The sequence below is a fragment of the Impatiens glandulifera genome, chromosome 4 (assembly GCF_907164915.1).
Source record: "Impatiens glandulifera chromosome 4, dImpGla2.1, whole genome shotgun sequence".
NCBI lineage: Eukaryota > Viridiplantae > Streptophyta > Magnoliopsida > Ericales > Balsaminaceae > Impatiens > Impatiens glandulifera.
Window position 1 is genome coordinate 29,203,790 of NC_061865.1, and position 6,596 is coordinate 29,210,385.

Consider the following 6,596-nt stretch of genomic DNA (forward strand, 5'->3'; position numbering starts at 1 on the left):
CAAGCGAAGAAGAACCAAAAAGCACTCATTTGCAGTCAGAACAAATCCAAATGGGCTGACAGTGATACAGAGAAGTCTCCTACAGAAAAAGAGGATTAAGTTGTCACATGTCTGATGACAGATGACCAATCTAAGGTAAATGATATCACTGCACCAGAATTTACCAACGAGGAGTTAACTAATGCACTCAATGAAATGGCTATTGAGTATTATAAGTTAGATGACTCTTTTTATGAAATGAAAGTTAAATATGAATCAACTATTCTCTCCTCAAACCAAGAATCTGAACTAAACGTTTTTGATGAAAACTTAACAGAGATCTCATCTGAAAATGAGATGATCAAAGAACAGATTCAAACTCTTTCATCTGAAAACAAGAGATTAAACTATATTGTCATTGCATGGACAAGATCTGGTGATGCTGTCAAATATCAGATCAGCATGTTGAAACTTGCTAGATCTAGATCCAGATTGGGATATGACAGCAATGACCCTAATTTGTCTTGCAAAAAGTCTAATCCTCCAACTGACAAGTTTAAGCTTATAAACTTTGTCAAAGGAAGTATGACTGACATTGAATCTGATCCTATTCATGAAGAAGTTGCTTTCAAAAATAAAATAGTTTATGTCCCGCCGACTGTTAGCTGACTTAAGAATAAGCTAGAAAAGGCTAATAAGTCTGGCAATCTAAAACCTGACTCTAAGTCAAAGAATTTTAAAAGAAAGTCTTCTTCAAAAGCTAAAGGATCAGTGGCTAGCAGAAAGTCGTCTGCTAAGTCAAAAACATACGCATTAATCACAACTCAAAATGGGAAATCTATCAGAATAACTCAAATATGGATTCCTAAGGGACTGATTGACCGAGGACCCAATTGAAAGTGGGTACCAAAAGATTGTAAATATTTATTTATGTAGGTACAAATAAACGAAGGACTGGAGGAATCTGTATGGTATCTTGATAGCGGATGTTCCAGGCATATGATAGGAAACAGACGGCTTCTCACTGATATATCAGATTGCTCTGGACCTAAGATCACATTTGGTGACAACAAGAAGGGTAAGACCATGGGTAAGGGTAAGATTATTCATGGTAACCTAACTATTAATGATGTATTGATTGTTGACAATCTGTGTTATAACTTAACCAGCATTAGTCAATTATTTGATAACGGTTTGTCAGTAGATTTTCAAACTCATGCATGTTTAGTTAAAGACCAAGATGGAAACATTTTGTTAACTGGAAGTAGAGTAGGAAATTCATATAAAATGAATTGGCAAAAAGAGATTTATGACCCTATGTGCATGATTGCCAAGAATGACCAGAAATGGTTATGACATAAACGTTTGAACCATTTGAATTTTAAAATCATCAACAAAATTTGTTCAAACAATTTAGTTATTGGTTTACCCAAACTTCAGTTTTCAAAGGACAAGATATGCATTGCTTCCCTGTTAGGCAAACAGGGCAGATCATCGTTCAAAAGCTAAGGGAAATCACAATTCAGCCGTATCCTAGAACTTTTACATATGGATCTTTTTGGTCCAAGTCCTGTAAAAAGTATAGGAGGAATGAGATTTGCCTTAATTGTTATCGATAACTTTTCTCGTTTTACATGGGTTGCATTTCTACCATCAAAAGATAAAACTACTGATAACTTGATTAGGATATTTAAAGGGATTCATAAATCTTTATATATTACATGCATTAGAAATGATCAGGGAACTGAGTTCACTAACAGATACCTATCATCTTATCTTGAGGAGACTGGAATTAGGCACGAGTTGTCTAGTGCAAGAACTCCACAACAAAACGGCATTGCTGAGAGAAGAGTGAGAACTCTGAAGGAAACAACGAGATCTATGCTTGCTGAATCAGATGTACCTCAGAGGTTCTGGGCGGAAGCCATTAGTACTGCTTGCTATACACAAAACCGATCAATAATCAACAAACGTTTTGATAAAACTCCTATGAACTGTACTATGGGAGAATTCCCACAGTTTCTTATTTTAAGATATTTGGGTGTAAATGTTTTATCCATAACAATGGAAAGGTTTATTTGATTTCTTTTGATGCTAAAGTAGATGAGGGATTCATGTTGGGATACTCATTAGTAAGCAAGGCTTACAGAGTATACAACAAAAGAACACAGACTGTTGAAGAATCCCTCCATGTAGTGTTTGATGAACCTGTTGAGAGTAAATCTAATGAACCCATTGATCTTGCTGACAGACTAAAAGCGGCTAGTCTTGAGTCTGAAAGTGAAGAAGAAGAAACCTTGGACAAGCGAATGAATCTATCTGATCATATGGCTGATCCGGTTGAAGCTCAACCAGACGTGCAAACTCCTGTTCAACAAGAAGTTGAGAGTTTGGATGTCGCGGTGTAACCGGTTCAGATGACCAATCCCCTTGGATCCCACTTCAGATGGAACAAAAATCATCCACCAGAACTGATAATCGGAAATCCTTTTTCTCCTCGAAGGACAAGACGTCAACTGATGGATGAAATGGCCAATTCTGTATTTATTTCTCAAATTGAACCAAATAAAATTGGCGAAGCTATAGTTGATCCAGATTGGATCAATGCTATGCAAGAGGAGTTAAACCATTTTGATAGAAATAAAGTGTGGTATCTTACTCCTAGACCAACTAACAAGTCAGTCATAGGAACAAGATGGGTCTTTAGAAACAAGCTTAGTGAAGATGGCTTAGTCATTAGAAACAAAGCTCGTTTAGTTGCTCAAAGATACAGACAAGAGGAAGATATTGATTTTGATGAGTCTTTTGCACCGGTTGCAAGACTAGAGGTAATCAGAATCTTCCTAGCATATGCATCATTTAAGAATTTTAAATTCTTTCAAATGGATGTGAAAAGTGCATTCTTAAATGGAAAATTAAGTGAAGAAGTATATGTTGAGCAACCCCATGGTTTTGTAGATCATGTTTTGCCAAATCATGTTTATAGGCTTAACAAAGCATTGTATGGTCTGAAACAAGCTCCTAGAGCTTGGTATGACACTTTAACCAACTTCTTGTTTGATCATGATTTTGTTGTTGGAACAGTGGATAAAACCCTATTTAGATTTACTAAAGATTCTGACATACTATTTGTTCAGATATATGTTGACGACATTATTTTTGGGTCAACTAACCCCAAATTGTGTGAGAAATTTGCCAAGCTGATGCAGGACAGGTTTGAAATGAGCATGATGGGAGAACTTACATTCTTCCTTGGGCTTTAGATCCGTCATCTAGAAAACGGAACTCTTATCAATCAGGCAAAATACACCAAAGAATTGCTAAAGAAGTTTGGTTTGGAGAATTGCTCTGCAGCAGCTACTCCAATGAGTTCTTCAGTTAAATTGGATACAGATGAAGGCGTCCAAAGTGTCGATGTAACAACATATAAACGACCCATTGGTTCCTTGCTGTATGTAACTGCTAGCATGCCAGACATTTAATTTGCTGTTGGTGTTTGTGGCAGATTTCAGGCTGATCCTAAACTCTCTCATTTTACTGCTGCTAAACGTATTCTTAAATACTTAAAGGGAACTCAAAATGTGGGACTGTGGTATCCGAAGGATTCCAGTTTCAATTTAATTAGTTTCTTAGATGCAGATTATGCAGGATGCAAAATTGATAGAAAAAGCACAAGTGGAACTTGCCAGTTCCTTGGAGATCGTCTAATCACATGGTTCAACGAGAAGTATTCGTTGGTCACCACGTCTACAGCTGAAGCAGAGTATCTTGCAGCTGGTAGTTGTTGTTCTCAAGTTATGTGGATTCAACAACAGCTCAGAGACTATGGGATTGAGGCTGATGAATCTACAATTTTCTGCGACAACACAAGTGCTATCGCAATCTCCTACAATCCAGTTCTGCACTCTCGGACAAAGCATATTGAAATCAGGCATCATTTCATCCGAGAACACGTCAATCAGAAGCAAATCCATCTTGAACATGTTCCTACAGATCAACAAACTGCAGAAATTTTCACGAAACACCTACCGGAAGCTAAGTTTTCTCACTTTAGAAACATGTTAGGTCTTGTTGATCTTGATTGATGCGATTACGTGCATAAATTAAGGGGAACATATTGTTCAAAACTCAACTGAACAGATATGAAAGACGGAGGTCTTAATTTGTCCTAAGGATTCAAAGTTTTGAGAAACACAACTATTTAGACACTCGTATACTTTAGCAGTTTCATCTACATCTAAAATCATCGTCTTGGTTATTTTAACCTGCATAGTTAGACGGATACGTCTAATAGACGATTAGACGTTTTTACTTCATGAGCAAGAGGATGCTCACGTCTAACCAGACACGCGTGTCTCACGTGATGTTATTACATAATTAGACATACACGTCTAATAGACTGATTTTCAAAAGGAAGTTGAAAATGTGAAAAGGAAAATAAATGTCTAACTACTGATGTAATTAGACTCTTCATCTTCTGGCTATTTGGACAGCTGTCTTTTAATTATTTCTGCTCTAGTCCATTTTCCCGCCGAAAACTAAATCAGTCATTCCTCAAAAGAATTGAAGACACGTCTCTCTCAATATGCAAGGAATGACTAATATTTCTGACAACTTTTTCTTGTACACTTAGTATTAAACGTTCTGTTTCATGCTAACATTAAATGCTGTATTTATTGGGAACTGTCTTTTGAAGTTCTTGACGGTAGGAATAATCATTAGTTTTCTTCTATATGATTAAAAACCCTGATATTGATAGGATCACTCACTCTAAAAAGATAGAAGACCCTTGAAATCAATTTCTCTCTCTTTAGAAGTCGAATCGTTCTAACCATTGCTCATTAAATCATAATGTTTCCTTTCCGTCCAAAATCGATTCAAGTGGACTTTCAATCCGTATCCACTTTACAATCTCCGGGAATGCATAGGATGTTCGAATCGTTAAAAGCTTTTGGGCTGAGAAGATTCCTCACCCCTCATGAAACCTATCACGAATAGTTAGTTAACGAATTTTTCGAAACCGCCGGATTCCATCAGGATAAAGTTATTACTGGAACCGTAATGGGCCAGATGGTCTAAATCACAGAAGAATCTTTTGGTGCATTTTTCCATCTTCCAAAAGAAGGTATTGATGATTTTTCAACCACTCCTCCTAATCTAATGATTACGATGATGAAAGTCTTTTCAGATTCCCCTCTAGTAGACACTCATGGAAAGAAAAACCTCCTGAAGGTTGAATATGCTCTCTTAAGCGATATTATATCAAATTCCTTTCTGTCCAAAGAAACTTCTTACAAGTATTGTAGGAAGATTTTTCAGATAATGGTGGCCATCACCAAGGGTGTTCCTGTCAATTGGACAAGCTTCCTATTCGGAAATTTTGTCAGAATGGTTGTCGATAGGAAGAAAATCTTTGGATTTGACGGTCCTCTCAGCTCTCTTCTTTGTTTTCTTCTGAATGAACCCGTTAAGAGATTTCCCCTTCCTTCTAAGATCTTGAACTACCAGAAAGTGGTAGATTACAATCAAAGGGTGGAGACGTTTAAGTCAAAGAAAAGGAAAAGAGAAAACTCCAACTCCCCTCTAACCGTAGTCTTAGAGATCTCTTAGGTTGAAGTCTATCCTTTCCAGAAGTTATGACCAGGAAGAAGAATAAGAATAGTGATTAAATGTCTTTTTGAAGTTATTTTGAATATTTTCATGATGTTTTTGGTAAACTTATTTTGGTTACATTGAACGATGTTTTATGTGTTTCTTCTGAAAACACTCATATGTGATTAACTTGGATACTTTTGAATGACTTACTTGCATGCAAATCAATCTGTTTATTTACATTATGAATGCATATTTTGATATATGTATACATGTTTGCAATTTCTTCATCAAAACAGGGGAAATTGTTGGGTCAAATTATTTTGACTAAGTGTTGAAATAATTTAACCACTGAGATTTTGATGATGAAACAACTTATGAGTTTTGATACAGGTGTATTGAAACAATATGTCATAAGACTTGGATCTAATGAGGGTCATTAGACGGATTTTTGCTTTTATTGCATAAAATTAGACTTAAAGTCTAACTCATTGGAGTTAGACGTGTAGTCTAATAGACGTGTAATTAGACGTAAGTCTAATAGATACACAGAATTAGACGTAAGTCTAATGCATAGAATTAGACGTACAGTCTAACTCATCGGATTTAGACGTGTAGTCTAATGAATGCACGGAATTAGACGTAAGTATAATAAATGTAAAGAATTAGACGTAAGTCTAATGAATATACGGAATTAGACGTAAGTCTAATATGTTTGCAATTAGACGGGTAGTGTAATTGATATTCGGAATTAGACGTACAGTCTAACTCATCGGAGTTAGACGTGTAGTCTAATATATTTGTAAATAGACGAGTAGTCTAATTTATGCGGAATTAGACGTGCAGTCTAACTCAGTGGAGTTAGACGTGCAGTCTAATAGAATGTGAAAGTTAGACGTGCGTCTAACTCCTTCAGACAAGTCTGAGGTAGAAACGGAAGTAGACGTGCAGTCTAACTTAGTGGATTTAGACGTGCAGTCTAATGGTTATTGAGTAATTAGACGTGTAGTCTAATTAAGTGAAAG